Genomic DNA, 17,426 nt, shown 5'->3' on the forward strand with positions numbered 1-17,426 from the left:
GTCAGCCTCCCAAAGTGCTGGGATTATAGGCGTGAGCCACCGCGCCCGGCCCTGGGAGGCAGTTTTCTAATTTTCTTTCCTCAAGCAATGCGGTGCCATACAGAAGGTGTTCCTCTTGTTTCCAGGTCTTCTCTTGGCGCTCCTGGGCCCGTCAGGAAGTGCTGGAGGACGTGGCACTGCACCAGCACTGGGCAGCTGGCTGCATGGCTCATCCCACAGATCAGGCTCTTCCTGTGCGTGAAGATGAAGTCCTCCTGGAGGCAGCCCATGGCCCGCTTCTCGGGTAGGTGGGACACAAAGATGGCCGGGAACATCACCAGACACGCATCCACCCAGTCCAAGCGCTTGTTGCACCATGCACCAGCGCCTGCCCATGCGTGGGCACCAGCTTGCGGAAGAGAAAGCTCTTCATGCCCTTGAACTTGTTCTACTGAGCGGTGTCGCCGATGGTACACTGGAAGGGGTAGGGGTTCTCCTGCCACTTGGGGCCATAGAGTCGCAGAGCCATGCACAGCTTGTCCCCATCCTTCACAGAGCCCAACGGGCTCCCATATAGGCTCAGCACCTCGTGGTCCAGCCACAAGATTTTGCCGGGGTTCTCTGGCCTGAAATGCACAACTGGGTGAGGTGTGCCTTGTCCCCTGCGTGGTGATGCATGCTGTGACTGAAGGCCCATGGCACCCCTGTTGCCCTCCTCTACCAACCAGGACTGGGGTTCAGGCCGAGCCCCTCTGGACCTGGGACCTGTGCCCTGGGAGGGGGCTCTGTCCCACCAATCAAATCAGAAGACATAGGGCATGCTGCTGGCTGGCCAGGCCTGGAAGGATACCATGCTCACCCCTCCCTCTGGCAGCCTGAAATGGACCAGCTTCCCTGTTGAGAAGGACTTCCTTTTTTTTTTTTTTTTTTTTTTTTTGAGACGGAGTTTCGCTCTTGATACCCAGGCTGGAGTGCAATGGCGCGATCTCGGCTCACCGCAACCTCCGCCTCCTGGGTTCAGGCAATTCTCCTGCCTCAGCCTCCTGAGTAGCTGGGATTACAGGCACGCGCCACCATGCCCAGCTAATTTTTTGTATTAGTAGAGACGGGGTTTCACTATGTTGACCAGGATGGTCTCGATCTCTTGACCTCGTGATCCACCCGCCTCGGCCTCCCAAAGTGCTGGGATTACAGGCTTGAGCCACCGCACCCGGCCCGAGAAGGACTTCCTAAAGTCCAGGAGCTGCCTGGAACTGCGGAGCAGCTAGCTGGGAGCTGCCCTGGCTCCTCTATGCCATGCTAGTCACTGCCCACCAAGGGGAGTCCGATGCAAGTGCCCTCATGCAAGGGACTTATCTCTGGACCTGCCTCTCAGTTCTCAGGGGCCCAGCAAGGCCTGGTGTTGTGGCCAAGATGGGGTTGCAGGGCTAGGCCCCATCGATGGTCCTGGGGCTGTGTAGGGTGGATGTGGAAGGGGCGGGGCCCAGCATCCCTGTTCAAAATTTTGCAGCGGGAACCACGGACCTCTGACACGCAAGTCTCCGGGCAGCTTTGGGAGGGAGTTCAGAAAACACATGGGTCCATTGTGAACCCTCAGGATCCCCAGAGAGCAGCCTGCTGCCCTAAGCTCTTTGGAAGCCCCTTCATGCAGCTGGGCCTCAGTCTCGGAGACAGTCAGCCAGGCCGGGGTGGGAGAGGACCAGGGTCGCATTCTGGGATAGGGGCTGGCTGCATGGGCCCCTGGAGCTAAGCTGGTGGGCAGGGGTGGGCCAGCCTGTCTCCCTTGCAGAGGGGCTCAATGCCGGGGGATGCTCACAGAGGCCTGGGTGCCAGGCGCCCTTGCTCAAGTTTGGCTGAAAAAATAGCAGACGTGAATGGTAAGCCTCTCTATGAAGTCCATTAGGTCTTCACAGGACTGGACCCCACAGACCTTGGTCGGTAGAGTTCTCTATGTCAGAGTGTGGCTTCTCTAGTCTGACTCTAAGGACACGCCTGCCGGCTGCTGATCCCAGAGCAAAGGGGGTGTGGACCCTTCGGGGTCAGGGGAACTGTCGGGGCACCTCATGTCACTCCTGGGACGGTCGCTTAGGATTCGGGCTGGCTCTGGGCTTCCTCCCTCACCTCTTCATTCCAGGGCTGTGTGTCCTGGGTTACAGCCCTGATGCAGAGCCAGGTGGGAGAGGCCTTGGCTGTCACCTAGCCCCCTTGCCACCTCACAAGCGACACTGTCTCCAAGGTGGGTGAGGCGGTCCTGGGCACAGGGCCCCTTCTGCCCTCTGGAGCCATCCACTCCATGCCTGGACTGGATCTTTCTAACACCTGGCTGAGCTTTGGATCTGGCTCTGGCCAGGGCTCCTGCCCGTGTCCTCTCCCTGAATCCTCTGAGTCAGAGGCACTGATTCTCTTGTTCCCCTGGCTCCAGTCTTATTGCCCTGACGTCTTTGGAGGGGCACTCTGGAGCAAGGGGGCCCTCTGTTGATGTTGGGATGGTGGTTCAAGGAGCTGGCACAGAGGGGAGAGGAGGGTGTTGAGGGGTCTTTCCCCAGCCCCCGCCTGTCTGAGCAGCATGTCCAGTATACATGTGCTCGGCACCTGCCCAGAGGACTGGCAGACCAATTTCCAGTAGCCACTTAGTGTAGAACAGGAAGAGGGAGAAAAAGAGGTGCAGAAGGAAGGCTCAGGTGGTAGTAGGGCTGGTGGGGCTGGGGCCCTCTCCACTATCAAATACTCCAGAGGGTGACTCAGGAGGGGACCTGGTGCTGGATCCCACCAGGGGGTGGCAGGTCCCAGCAATGACTTGTCAGTTTCCCCACAAAGGCCTAAAAGTGCCTGAGCACCGTGGTGTCCTACGGGTCCCAGGGCTGGGAGAACTGGTCCTGGAAGAACTCCCTCCCACAGGCTGGCCTGGGATAGGTTCATGGTCGCTCAAGGTTCAGGGAGGGCATCAGGCCAGGAGGGGTTCCTGGGAGGGGTTGGTGCCTACACCCAGTTCCCAACACTGCCACCTCCCACTGGGCAGCACTGGGTCCCTCTGTGGCCACCCCGGGGGTCCAGCTGTGCACAGGAGGCCACGTGGCCAGGGGAAGCCCGGGCAGGGAGGTGCCCACCACATTTCTGCCTTTCTCGCGGGTCATTCATTTCAAGGGTGGGCTCAGGGTCTGGGAGAACTTGCTGCGCCCTGCTCACCCCCACAGTCCAGGCCTGGCCAGCCCTGGCATTCCTCCTGACCAGAGCAGAGGGCCATGGGGACGGCGGCCTCAGGCCAGCCAAGCTCTGTCCTGTGAGCTCCCCGGGAACCCTTGGGCATGCGGGGACTTCTGTGAACTTTGAAGGCTGTGGGCGCCATCGCCCTTATCAACTTGATCTCCAGGCAGAATCTGAAAAGGATCAGTGGGGACAGTTGGTGTGAGAGGACTTGGACCTTCCAGGCTGGGAGCCGGTAGCCCAAGCTGGGCCCACAGTGGTTTCGGTCCTCTGGAGTGCGAGGGACCCCTCCCCATGGGATGAGCTGCCACCGTGAGGCTGGGTCAGAAGAGGTCTTGCAGTTTCTCACGGTGAGGACTCGACTCAGCGGGGATGTGGCTCCTGGAAGGAGGGACTCCCCAGGGCCTCAGACTTCCCTGGGCTCTCCCAAGTGGACACCTGGCCCAGTCTGCCCCAGCCTCTGCGGGGGGGATGCCCTCTCTCAGGCACTGCTGGCTCGTGTGCCCTGCCAGGACCCACCTGTGCCTCCTGCTGGGTGGGGGTGAGCCAGGTCCTCCTGGTGGATGGGACCCCTGGGCTGGGGGAGCCAGGCAGTGCGGAGCAGGAGGGCCCCTGGGCTGGGGGAGCCAGGCAGTGCGGAGCAGGAGGGTCCCTGGGCTGGGGGAGCCAGGCAGTGCGGAGCAGGAGGGTCCCTGGGCTGGGGGAGCCAGGCAGTGCGGAGCAGGAGGGTCCCTGGGCTGGGGGACCCAGGCAGTGCGGAGCAGGAGGGTCCCTGGGCTGGGGGAGCCAGGCAGTGCGGAGCAGGAGGGTCCCTGGGCAGGGGATGCCAGGCAGTGCGGAGCAGGAGGGTCCCTGGCCTGGGAGCTTCCAGTGCCTCATCACCCCATTTAAAGCACCAGAGAAGCCAGCAAAAACATGGAATTCTGGGCACGCAGCTCATCCTTGTCCTAATGGGAGGAGCAGAGGCGCTCAGGGCCCCTTGGTCTGCCCCCAAAGCATCCCTATTTCAGGCTCCTCTGCAGCCCTTCCCTGAGGGACAGAACACTGGGCAGTGCCTGGAGCTCCCCACCACACCTGCCCCCGACATGGACCCACGGTGGACACACTTCCCTTAGCCTAGCTCAGCCAGAACCCGGCCCGGGCCCCAGAGCCTCTGCCAGAAAAAGGAAATGCAACTACGATCCCATGGAGAGCCCCACGTCCCAGGTCAGGCCTCTGCTGGGACTCGACCTCTCACCCATCCTCCCCCGTGTAAGGTATATTGCTGAGTCAAAATGAGGAAACTGAGGCCAGTGTGAAAAAAATGAAAATCCAATTTATTCAGATCTTGGGCGAGGTTCTGTGGTCCAGGAAGGGGCCAGAGAAGTCACAATGGGCTTCTCAGGGCGTGGGGTTTTATAAGGAGTGGAGGTAGTTGATTGGTCATTGGGGAAACAAAGAGCAGACAGTTTCATTGGTAAGGAGGTTTGATTGATTGTTAGGGAAACAAAGAGCAGACAGTTTCATTGGTCAGGGGAAATTAAGATGCCGGTGGGGTGAGCTGCCATTGGTAGTCAGGTGGGGCTAAGGTAAACAAAGAGCAGACAGGTTTATTGGTGAGGAGGTTTGATTGATTGTTAGGGAAACAAACAGACAGTTTCATTGGTAGGCTGACTGGCTGGGGAGGTCAATGTTAAACTGCCGTTGGACAAATCTTTGGCGGGCTTATTAAATTTTGAAGGGGTTGAGTGAGGAATGCAGGAGTGGGCGTGTGGAGCCTGCATGGAGAGGCCAGATAGCAGTGTGGGTGGGGGAGCCAGCATGAACAGAGGTAAGTGTGTCCATTTGGCTCTCAGCAAGGCAGTCGGCCTTACACCCCCGATCCCCAAGATTCTGAGGGTTGTCTCCTCACCAAGTCCCCATGAGCTTTGGGAGTGACATATATAACATGTGTTTCTGGTGGGTTTAGAGTCTCTGTAGCCTGGCACAATTTGAGCTGTAGAATCCCGAGAGCCTGCAACCTATCACAAAATCAGAGCCTGCTCCCAAGATGTGGAGCTGTCAGCTAGAAGAGCTGGGCACTGGCAGAGGCCGCCAGACCCCCAGGCCTCCCACCCTCCCATTTGGCCACTCCAGCATGCAGCCTCGGCCCAGGGGAGGAGAGACAAGAACATCCCCTGGAGCCCGGCTGGAGGGGCTGCCTGGTGGCGCCCTGAGCTGCGATGCCAGGAGGACAGGCCTGCCGTGGAGGCCGAGAGGGAGGACCGTAGCAGGCGGGGGCCACAGGGTGAGCGGGGTGGGTGCCGAGGGTGCATTACTCTCTCCTGGATATTTATGGGGTCAAGCTGGGAAACGTGATGAGGTATTGGGTTTTGTCTATCTGTGCAAGGATGGGGAGGGCGGCTGGGAGCACAGTCAGCCACCAGGAGGCAGGAGGACCCTCAGAGGTGATCACTACCTGCGCAAAGTCAGCGTTGGAGGACAGAGGCTCCAGGACACAGAAGGTGGCCACAGGGAGGCTGCGATGCTCTCTGCTGATGGGGATGAGAGGCGTCTGTCTAACTCAGGGTATGGGGGTTCCTGTCCAGCCCAAGGCTCCTGCGTGACCCACAGCAGGCAACATCCTAGCAGCTCCAAATGAGCTGGGGACACAAGGAAGGCGCCTTGCCTGGAAGCTGGGATCGCCTGACCAGGGTGACCGTCCTCGGGCCTGGCTGCGTGAGTCCCTGTGGGCAGCTGTCCACCTACCCTGCAGGGAGTGCCTCTCACCGGCTAGCAGCTGGGCCAGCACCCGGCAGGTGTCTTTCCCAGGCAGATAGCGGAGAGTGGCAGCAGTGTGGCTTGTGTCCCTGCAGTAGCCCAGCTCCTGCAAGAGCCAGAGTCACCATGGAAGGATGTCACCTGGGAGGGCTGAGGTCACCTGAGAGGACTGACGTCACTGGTGAGGTCTGCCGCAGGCCCCAGGGGATTTGGGGTGCAGCCTCTTCACCCCCTCCTGACACTCAGCATCAGAACCGAGCAGGTCATGCACATCTCAGCTGACGAGTCCAGAGAGACCCTGTCATGCCTAAGCTCACATGGTCTGAGAGGACATAGGAGAGGACCATAGATGTCCCTCCCCTCAGATGCCAGGCCAGGGAGGGCACCATGCCAGGCTGGGGACAGCACCTGTGAACTAGGCTGGCCAACAGGGCCAGCTGGGGGCACTGACCCCCGCACACAGGGTCCTGGTAAAACCCAGGGGCTGCCTGCCAGGTACGAGAGGGCAACTGGGTCCAGACCCTGTGTGTACAGCCCATGAAGTCAGCTCAGTGGCTGTCCCTCCAGGAGGGATCTGGAAAGTGGGGGCCCAGTGGGAGCAGGCACTTCAGGAATCCCCTCTGTCTGCAGCGCTCCAATGGGGTTCAGGCGGCAGGGACATTGGATCCCTGCCAGTTTTCCCACGAAGAAACAGTTTCTGCAGGATCCATACTCATTTTGTGACAAGAGCCACATCCATCAGACACTATGGCAACTTGTCAAAAATGCTTCCTGGGAGCACCATTCTGGGATACTGACTGGCTCCTTGGCCTCGGGGCAAGTCCAGGAAGAGGGCGTCGCTTGTTCTGAGACTAGGGATCAGGCTCAGGTCAGACCAGGAGTCTGTGCCTGAGCCCTCTCCAGCTCAGCGTGACCCCTCTGAGACCCTCCCTCCCTGCCTTGCTTGGATATCCAGGTCAGCAGCGAGCTTGAGTCATACCCACTGCATCTTGGTACTGAATTTTAATGAAGCAACGACACCCCTCACCCGAGACACCCAGGCCTGTAAATATGGGAATGTGACCCGGGAATATCGTCGCCCTGGAGTACTCAAGGGGTTAGATGCAGAACACGCCACTGGGACATGACAAACGTGGTGCCAACTAGGAAAGAGAGAAGAGAGAGTCTGGGTTCACACAGATGCCATTTTGTCCTCTCTACCGTGTTCCGACAACGAATGCGATTCCAGGTCCAGATGATGCGCTGAATAAGCAGATGAGCTCTTCAGGGTCACCGAGTTTGAGAAAATGTTTTGGTAAAAGTGCATTTTACTATTCCTGTGTTGAAGGTTGCCTTGGTGGCCTTCAGCTGTGAGGGACGATGAATCAAGCCGTGAATGTGGCATGCAGGTTTTCCATGGCCATCAGTTTTCAAATCAGTTGGGTCAGCCTCTGAGACTCTTCTGGGACGTGTGGCACGAGTCGCTGAATTTTTCTGAGCAGCCGTCCGACGGACTTCCAGAGTGGCTATGCCCAGTCACGTTCCCACTGGGTCGGGATGAGGGTCCCCGGGGCTCCACATCCTCCCGGCATTTGGTGTCGCTGATTGCTTGGGAAGGCTTGGAGCCAGGCAGACACTCACTTTATGATGGTAGCCGTTTCTTGGGCCTGGAGAGCTTGTGGTGGCTCTATCGCCCCTCCTGGGCGACACCGGCCTCTGCTCTGGTGAAGCCCCCATGCCTCTGGTTCACCCCATCTCCGCAGGGACTCTCCAGCCCCGCAGGCCCTTACTTGACACTGTGTTGTGACTGGAACATGATGTGGTTTCTCAGGGTATGGCTGACAGCCAGGTTGATCTGGTGGAAGTTCCCGTGGGAACTCTTCTCTTTCATCCGCATGACCTCCAGGGCCAGGCCAAGAAGAGGAAGCAGCCTCTGAACAGACAGAAAACTCGCTGCCCCACGCGGCAGTCATCCGCGACAGCCCTTCGGGAAGGAAGGTTTCCTTCTGCAGAAACCTCCCCCTCTGCTTCGCTTCCTTACAGTCCCACTAGTCCTGGATTTCAGCTCAGCTGTGGTGCCGGCGTCACCATGTTTCTAAAAGTATCTCACTTTATTTAGTCCCCCACCTTCAACCCAGGCTCCGCATTCCCTCCAGCTAGAAGCTTGGGCTCCAGACACGGACTGGCCTCGTTTGTCCCGCCCTGGCTGACTTCGGAAGAGTCGTACCTTGTAATTCCACCGGTTCTCGGCCTTTGCCTTCTCGACGTCCAGGAAGTGTGACCACACATCTACCAAGATGTGTCCCATCTCCCAGCCAACTTGGGACAGAACACTCTGGAGAGACAGGCCCTGGGGCAGCCCCAGGGAGGATCAGAGCCTGAGGATTCTGCAATTCTCCAGCCTTTGTTGATTTTTCAGGAGAGGTGGGGTCTACCTAGGACCAGACCTCCCCTCCCACAATTCAGAGTTATGAACGCTGATCTTGAGCTATTCCTTCCTTCGGGTCACCAGGGGGTGTCCCTGAGCTAGTGCTGGCCCAGGTCTTGGCATCACATAGCCTCCAGCAAGATGAGGTTTGCAGGGACAAATAGGAAAGCTGCTATCCAGACCTCCTGTCCCGGCTAAGGACAGTGTGCCACCCACCCTCTGAGAGGCAGGCAGTGCCAGGACCCAGCCATGGGAGTCCGTCCCCCTGTCTCTTAGAGAGCGGTCACGGGGGCCCTCCCTCCCCACATCACCTCCTTGCCACTCCTGTATTCCTGACCGTCTTGAAGCATTTGGAGCCATTTCTCTGTACCTCTCATCCTCCGACATCTTTACGGTCCACTGTGATGACATGGACTTAAGAGGAGCTGCCAGGCTTCCTGGAGCAGCCCTTGGGCGCTGTATCCTGGGCTCCAAGGCCCTGACAGGATTGAACCACAAAAAGAACCAAGAAAGGGCAGGCCCCGGGGACTGAGAACCTCTGACTGAACAGGCACCTGTGACGCTGTCCTCAGGCCAAGTACCAGCCTCCAGGTGGGGTCTTGGTGCCAGCAGACAGTGACCCCTGAGCCATGACTGCTGTTGTCAGTTTGGAGTTTGGTCAAATCAGCACGGGACAGAGTCTTGGGGTCAGGTCCAGCAGGAACTGCTGCCACTCCCAGGGACAGCCTGTTGCTCCCACTCATCACCGCCAGTGCCCTCAGGCTTCTGACCACCCGCCAAGTCCTCCTGTCCCTGGACCAGCCTCTCAGGCAGCAGGTCAGGCTCTTACCTTCGCCTCCAGGGCACTGAGGAGTGGCAGCTTTGTCTCACTGTAAGGCAACCCAGGCAGAGCTGAGGACCTGCCCTGGGCCAGGAGCTAGCTGTCCTCCTCACCGAGTGGGTCCCAGGGAAGGATCAGTCCCGTCTCTTTCATGCCCCCACCGCCCCCCACCACAGGCCTTGGTCCAGGAGATGCACAGGGAGGGTAGGAAGAGGTTCTCTCTGTGGGCTGACGCCTGTGAGTGGGATGGGACTTGGGAGAAGAGGGGTGTGTGGTGGGCAGGGACCACTAGGGTCCTGTAGAGCAGGGGCTTGGGCTGCGCAACGGGGTTGCCCCAACCAGAGGTGGGCTTCTTCCTGAGGACTTGAGAACAGGGGGACCTGGACACAGAGGCCCATTGTCCCCAAATGGCCTGAATTGGGCACAAACGGGAGGAACAGTGTCCATCTGCTGAGGGTGAGGGGCCCATTAAGGCCGATTCCAGGCACCTGGAGGCAGACAGGGGTCAGGGACCAGAGAGTTCCATATACTCAGCCTCCTGGGATCACACAGGGACCATGAAGAGGCCCAGTTTCCTCCCAGGAACAAGATACCTCGTCTCCCTCCGTCTCACCCCCATCTCCACTCCCTCTGGCCAGTGAAATTGCTTCAAGAATAACACCAGCCAAATGAGAGTGTACTTGGTTTGGGGCCAACGCAGCCTCTCTGCTCTTAGAGATGTCTCAGGTGAAGGGACAGTGGATCCCACATTCTGAGCTGTCAATACAGGAAGGAGCCTTGTGTTCCGGGGTCACTGAGAAAGAATGAGAACTCTGAGGACTTGGTCCTGGAGAACCCCAGGAGGTCCCCTCCTGTGGGAAGTGGAAAAGTTCCTCTTCAAAGTTTTTTTTCTTGTTAAAGAATAAATCCTTCCTGCTTTTTGCAAATAACTATTAAGCCCTATCCTATGTAGCTGTTAGATGTGCTTACAGGCACGTAGTACATTCTATGTCCTTGTACTTTAATCCAAGATATCTGTGCTAGACGTGCTCAAAGGCATGTCCCAGCTCACAGCCCATGCCCCTTATCTAAACTTCCCCACTGCTTTTACCTGCTTAGAAAACTTTTGTTAGCCAATTGGGTTTTAGTTTAGATTGTGAGGTCTGGCTTCAGCCAATGGAGATTAAACACAGCAGTGAGGACAACCCCAAATGCGTAAGGGATAAATATGTCTGCTTTTCCTTTGTTCATTGTACTGTCATGGCAAGATGGCTGGTGAGGGTACCCTTCCTGCAGGAAGTAAAAATTGCTTTGCTGAGAAATCCTTTGTCTCAGTGCTGATTTTTCTTTGCGGCAAAGAGCATCTGTTTCCAACAACTCCCATGAACATTCGGAGCAAAGGAAGGGCGAGGCCTGTAGGGGAACAGACAGAGAAAGGGCCTCATGGGGAAGAGCCCCAGCACCCAGTGAAGAGGAACAATCATCACTCTCCAGCCAACCTTCTAGGCGCCTTCATTTTCCACAACTGCCCAAGGACAGAGGGCTCCCCACTCCACTCCCAGACAAGAGCCCCCATGTGTCCAGTGGGTCCCACAGTGACCCTCACTGACTGTACCTGAAGTCTGGGTTGATGAGATCTCCTTGCAGGGACCCACCTGAGGGCACAGACTTGGATGGAAGACCACCCTCCACCCCACCCACATGGGCTCTTCCAAGGCCAGGCTCTACCCTATTGCCATGAAAAATTTTGGAAAGATTTGGGATCTAGAATGTAAGGGGCACAGTGTCAGGGATTGAGTCCCACACAGCACAGGGCAGGGCTGAGAGCATGTGCCAGGGTCACATCTGGGTCCCCAGACCCGTGACTGCCCCTCTAACCTCAGAAGTCTCACCTGTCAAATGGGTATACTCAGGGACAGCACTCACCCCCTGGAGTCACCACCAGGATGAACAAGACAACCGTGTACATGGTCAGCACAGAGCAAGCACTACTGAGTGCCCAGAAATGACCCTCATCGGCAGCTGCCCAGAGACCAGCATCACCCACCAGGCAGTGACTGTCCCCAAGTCAGCAGGGAGGGAAGAAAGCAGGTCACACTCTCCTGAGTCAGATCAGGCAGCTGTTCTGAGATGTGCCTCTCGCCTAGAAGAGGGTCTTACGTGCACAATGCTCACAGACACCACTATGTCTCTGACTGCTCCATGACCCAGAGGCAGACAGGTAGGCATTTGGTATTGTGACATTTTGGGGTCACGGCACTCACACAGGGCCCAGAGTCAGCGCCCTCCATCCCCTGAACTGTCAACCCGGGTAGGTGTGATATGTCTGCAAGGGAGCATCCCGTGTGGGTGAACACATGTGTGAGTGTGTGTGTCACTTCTCAGGCCAGGCCTGGCTGCCCCACTCACAGGCACACTCACGTCCTCATCACTGTCACCCCAGGGCCCATGGTTAGCATCAGAGCACCCATGAGTGCCCTCCAGTCTCTGTCCTCTCCACGTGGGACCGTCCTGAGGATGCAGACAGAGTGGGGACAGAGGGATGAGGGCAGGGGGCAGAGAGTGGGCCCCTCTCTCAGGGGGACCCAGGTAGTGTGTAAAGTACTAGGTCTGAGGGGCAGGCCTGGATTCAACTCACCTTCTCACCTCCTCCTCCCAGTAGACCTCCGGGGGCGCTGTGACTCAAGGGTGGAGGCAAAGAGGCTTCAGGGACAAACTGCCTACCTGAGGTCACGTGGCAGCCAACTAACCAGGCCCCACTGACCACGTACCACTGACCAGTTCCCCAGTGACCAGGCCTTGGCTCACCAAGCCCCTGTTGACCAATCCTTCCTGACCAGGTTCCTTTATTTTTTGGACAAGTATTTTTTTCTTTTTTTGAAACAGGGTCTCATTCTGTCACCCAGGCTGGAATGCAGTAGCACGATCTTGGCTCACTGCAGACTTGACCTCAAGAATTGCTCAAGCGAGTCTCCCACCTCAGCCTCCTGAGTAGCTGGGACTATAGGTGCACACCACCACACCTGGCTAATGTTTGTATTTTTAGTATAGATGAGGTTTCTCCATGTTGGCGAGGCTGGTCTCGAACTCTCAGCTTCAGGTGATCTGCCCGCCTCGGCCTCCCAAAATGCTGGGATTACAGGTGTGAGCCACCACGCCCCATCACAAAGTAACATGTTTTCTCTTCTCCCCTCTTTGTTGGTTTTGTTTTGTTTTAGTTCTTTATCCACATTGAAAGAATGAAAGAAAAAGAAAGTCAAGCCGGGCGCAGTGGCTCACGCCTGTAATCCCAGCACTTTGGAGGCCAAGGCGGGTGAATCATGAGGTCAAGAGATCGAGACCATCCTGGTCAACATGGTGAAACCCCGTCTCTACTAAAAATACAAAAAATTAGCTGGGTATAATGGCGTGTGCCTGTAATCCCAGCTACTCAGGAGGCTGAGGCAGGAGAATTGCTTGAACCCAGGAGGCGGAGGTTGCGGTGAGCCGAGATCGCGCTATTGCACTCCAGCCTGGGCAACAAGAGCGAAACTCCATCTCAAAAAAAGAATAAGAAAGTCATCATTTGGGGCCAGGTGAAATGGCTCATGCCTGTAATCCCAGAACATTGGTAGGCAGAGGCAGGAGGGTCACTTGAGGTCAGGATTTTGAGACCAGCCTGGGCAACATAGCAAGACTCCATCTCTACAAAAATGAAAAAATTAGCCAGCCGTGGGAGTCTTTGGCCCCAGCTACTCGAGAAGCCGAGGCAGGAGAACTACTTGAGCCCAGGTTTCAATGAGCTATGATCACACTGCTGCCCTCCAGCCCAGGTAACAGAGGAAGAACCTCTTTCAAAAGAAAAAAAGAAGGCCGGGCGCGGTGGCTCACACCTGTAATCCCAGCACTTTGGGAGGCTGAGGCGGGTGGATCACGAGGTCAAGAGATCGAGACCATCCTGGTCAACATGGTGAAACCCCATCTCTACTAAAAATACAAAAAATTAGCTGGGCATGGTGGCGCATGCCTGTAGTCCCAGCTACTCAGGAGGCTGAGGCAGGAGAATTGCCTGAACCCAGGAGGCGGAGGTTGCGGTGAGCCGAGATCGCGCCATTGCACTCCAGCCTGGGTAACAAGAGCGAAACTCCGTCTCAAAAAAAAAAAAAAAGAATGAAAGAGGAAAGAAGAATTGAAAGATGTGGGGAGATTACACCACACTTTAAAAGGATAAAACCATTACTGGGCTTTTGGCTGAGAATATAAAATGAAGTAGAGATGAAAGAAATTATACAGATCATGTAACTAATATAATAAACAAATTTATTAAACCCTTTCTTTACCTTATGTGTTATTAGCATAACTATTATGATAGTTTAATTAGAATTAAAATTCAGAGTAGACAGGCATGGCCATGGTGATTCAAACAGGCCTATTTTTAGTTGAGAGGAAACGCAAATTCAGCCAGGTGCGGTGGCTCACACCTGTAATCCTGGCAGTTTGGGAGGCCAAGGCGGGTGGACTACCTGAGTTTAGGAGTTCGAGACCAGCCTGGTCAACACAGTGAAACCCCATCTCTACTAAAGATACAAAAATTAGCTGGGCATGGTGGTGAGTGCCTGTAATCCCAGCTACTCGGGAGGCTGAGGCAGGAGAATTGCTTGAACCAGGGAGGCAGAGGTTGCAGTGAGCCTAGATCACGGCACTGCACTCCAGCCTGGGCGACAGAGTGAGACTCCATCCCCCGAAAAGGCAACTCAATATTCTGCTGAGACACAATATCCTACCACATAAAAAGTTAAAGGCTTAGGAATATTATTTTAGCTTTGAGGTATTTGTATTCCCATATTTAGAAAGAGTTTCTAAATTGGCTGGGCATGGTGGCTCACGCCTGTAATCCCAGCACTTTGGGAGGCCAAGGTGCATGGATCACTTGAGGTCAAGAGTTCAAGACCAGCCTGGGTAACATGGTGAAACTCCCATCTCTACAAAAAACACAAAAATTAGCCAGGCGTGGTGGAGCATGCCTGTAATCCCAACTACTAAGGAGGCTGAGGCAGGAGAATTGCTTGAACCCCAAGGCGGAGGTCACAATGAGCTGAGATAGCACCACTGCACTCCAGCCTGGGTGACAGAGCAAGACTCTGCCTCAAAAAAAAAAAAGGAAAATACAAAAATGCTTTATTTAAAAAATTTGTAAGGAGTTCCTAAATTGGCTGGGTGCGGTGGCTTATGCCTGTAATCCCAGCACTTTGGGAGGCCAAGGCAGGTGGATCACTTGAGGTCAGGGGTTCGAGACCAGCCTGGCCACCATGGGGAAACTCCGTCTCTGCTAAAAATACAAAAATCAGCTGGGCCTGGTGGCATGTGCCTGTGATCCCAGCTACTCGGGAGGCTGAGGCAGGAGAACTGCTTAAACCCAGGAGGCAGAGGTTGCTGTGAGCCAACAGAGCGAGACTCCATTTAAAAAAAAAGCGAGCGAGAGAGAGAAACTGGTGAGGAGGGCATGACCAGTAGTTCAGTAGTGTCCGAGAAAAAACCCGACAGAGAAAAGGGCTGAGTTGGAGAGCTGGCCTTACCTCACTCTAAGAGTTGGCTAACCTTGCTCTAAGTCTCAGCTCGGGCGTGATCTCAGAGCATGATCCTGTCTCAAAAAATAAAATCATAAATAGCTAAATAAAATATCAATGCCTAGTAGAGAATGCATCTTTGTGTATGAGAGAGAGAGACAGGGTCTTGCTCTGTCACCCAGGGTAGAGTGCAGTGGCGCGATCATGGCTCACTGCAGCCTCAACCTCCCAGCCTCAAGTGATCCTCCTGCCTCAGCCTCCTGAGTAGCTGGGACTACAGGTGTGCACCACCACATCTAATTAATTTTTTTTTTTTTTTTTGGTAGAGACATGGTCTCGGAATGTTGCCCTGGCTGGTCTCAAACTTTTGACCTCAAGCAATCCTCCCACCTCAGCCTTCCAAAGTGCTGGAATTACAGGCGTGAACCACCGTGGCCGGCAAAATTGATAACTTTTGTGGTTTGAAGGACACCATCCAAAAAGTGAAAACACCTTTTGGGATTCTTGTGCACTGTTGGTGGGAATGGAAAATGCTATGGCTGCTAGGAAAAAGTGTATGGCCCTTCCTTAAATAAATAATAAATACAAAGTAATCATATGATGCAAGAAGTCCGCTTCTGAGCACACCCTAAAAAACTGAAAGCGGCGGAGTTGCTTGGAGGTTGGCGGCGCGGGGTTCGAGGCTAGCAGACGGAGCGATCACGTCGTACAAACAAACTTATGAGGCCGGGCGCGGTGGCTCAAGCCTGTAATCCCAGTACTTTGGGAGGCCGAGGCGGGTGGATCACGAGGTCAAGAGATCGAGACCATCCTGGTCAACATGGTGAAACCCCGTCTCTACTAAAAATACAAAAAATTAGCTGGGCATGGTGGCGCGTGCCTGTAATCCCAGCTACTCAGGAGGCTGAGGCAGGAGAATTGCCTGAATCCAGGAGGCGGAGGTTGCGGTGAGCCAAGATCGCGCCATTGCACTCCAGCCGGGGTAACAAGAGCGAAACTCTATCTCAAAAACAAAAAACAAAAAACAAACAAACTTATGAATCGGAGAAATCCGACAATGAGGAGTTTGAGTATCAGCGTGTCATGCTGCCCAAGGACATAGCCAAGCTGGTCCCTAAAACCCATTTGATGTCTGAATCTGAATGGAGGAATCTGGGCGTTCAGCAGAGTCAGGGATGGGTCCATTATATGATCCACGAACCAGAACCTCACATCTTATTGTTCTGGCGCTCACTACCCAAGAAGCGGAAGAAATGAAGCTGGCAAGCCACTTTTCAGCCTCAAGCTTTACACAGCTGTCCTTACTTCCTAAAACCTTTCTGATGACATCATGCCGCCTTCTCGCTTCTCTCTTTGATATTTAAAAGTTGTTCAATACACTGTTTGAATGTGCTGGTAACTGCTTTGCTTCTTGAGTAGAGCCACCCGCCATAGCCCAGGCTGATGAGTGCTCTGTGGACCCACAGCTGCAGCTGAGTGTGACCCCAGAAGCCACGGTGTACTCTGTTTCCAGAACACACTTGGCAGATGGAGGAAGCATCTGAGATTAAGACCATGGCTGTTACAGGGATCGTGTAAACTTGCTGTTTTTGGTTTTTTCTGCCGGGTGTTGTATGTAGGGTGACTTGTGGATTTATGTTTCAGTGTACTGGAAACGTTTATTCAAGAAATCTGATCATGTTAAAAGCCTTGATTAAAGAGGAAATTTTTATAATCTAAAAAAAAAAAAAAAAACTGAAGGCAGCAACTCATATATTTGTTCATCCATGTTCATAGGCATATTATGAAAGGTGGAAGCAGCCTAAGTGTCCATGAAAGGATAAATAAGGCCGGGCATGGTGGCTCACACCTGTAATCCTAGGACTTTTGGAGGCCAAGGTGGGCAGAATGCTTGACTTCAGGAGTTCGAGACCAGCCTGGGCAACATGGTGAAACCCCATCTCTACTAAAATTACAAAAATTAGCTGGGCATAGTGGCACGTGCCTGTGATCCCAGCTACTCGGGAGTCTGAGGCATGATGATTGTTTGAGCCCAGGAGGTGGAGTGCAGTGAGCCAAGACCATGCTATTGCACGCCAGCCTGGGTAACAAGAGCACCCAGTCCCATCTCAAAACAAAAGTAAATTGGCTAGTGGCAGTGGCTGACACCTGTAATCCCAGCACTTTAGGAGTTCGAGGCAGGAGGATCACTTGAGCCCAGGAGTTTGAGACCAGCCTGGGCAACATAAGGAGACTCACATCTCTACAAAAAATAAAAATTAAAAATAAAACAATTAATTAGCCAGGCTTGGTGGTGCATGCTTGTGGTCCCAGCTACTTAGAAGGCTCAAGTGGGAGGCTTGTTTGAGTCCAGGAGTTGAAGGCTGCAGCGAGCTATGATCACGCCATTACACTCCAGCCTGGGCAACAGAGCGAAACCCTTTCTCTTTAAAAAAAAAAAACAAGCCGGGCGCGGTGGCTCAAGCCTGTAATCCCAGCACTTTGGGAGGCCGAGGCGGGTGGATCACGAGGTCAAGAGATCGAGACCGTCCTGGTCAACATGGTGAAACCCCGTCTCTACTAATACAAAAAATTAGCTGGGCACGGTGGCGCGTGCCTGTAATCCCAGCTACTCAGGAGGCTGAGGCAGGAGAATTGCCTGAACCCAGGAGGCGGAGATTGCGGTGAGCCGAGATCGCGCCATTGCGCTCCAGCCTGGGTATCAAGAGCGAAACTCCGTCTCAAAAAAAAAAAAAAAAAAAAACATGGGGCC

The sequence above is a fragment of the Aotus nancymaae genome, unplaced genomic scaffold (assembly GCF_030222135.1).
Source record: "Aotus nancymaae isolate 86718 unplaced genomic scaffold, 86718_ANA_hifiasm-v0.15.2.pri h1tg000028l, whole genome shotgun sequence".
NCBI lineage: Eukaryota > Metazoa > Chordata > Mammalia > Primates > Aotidae > Aotus > Aotus nancymaae.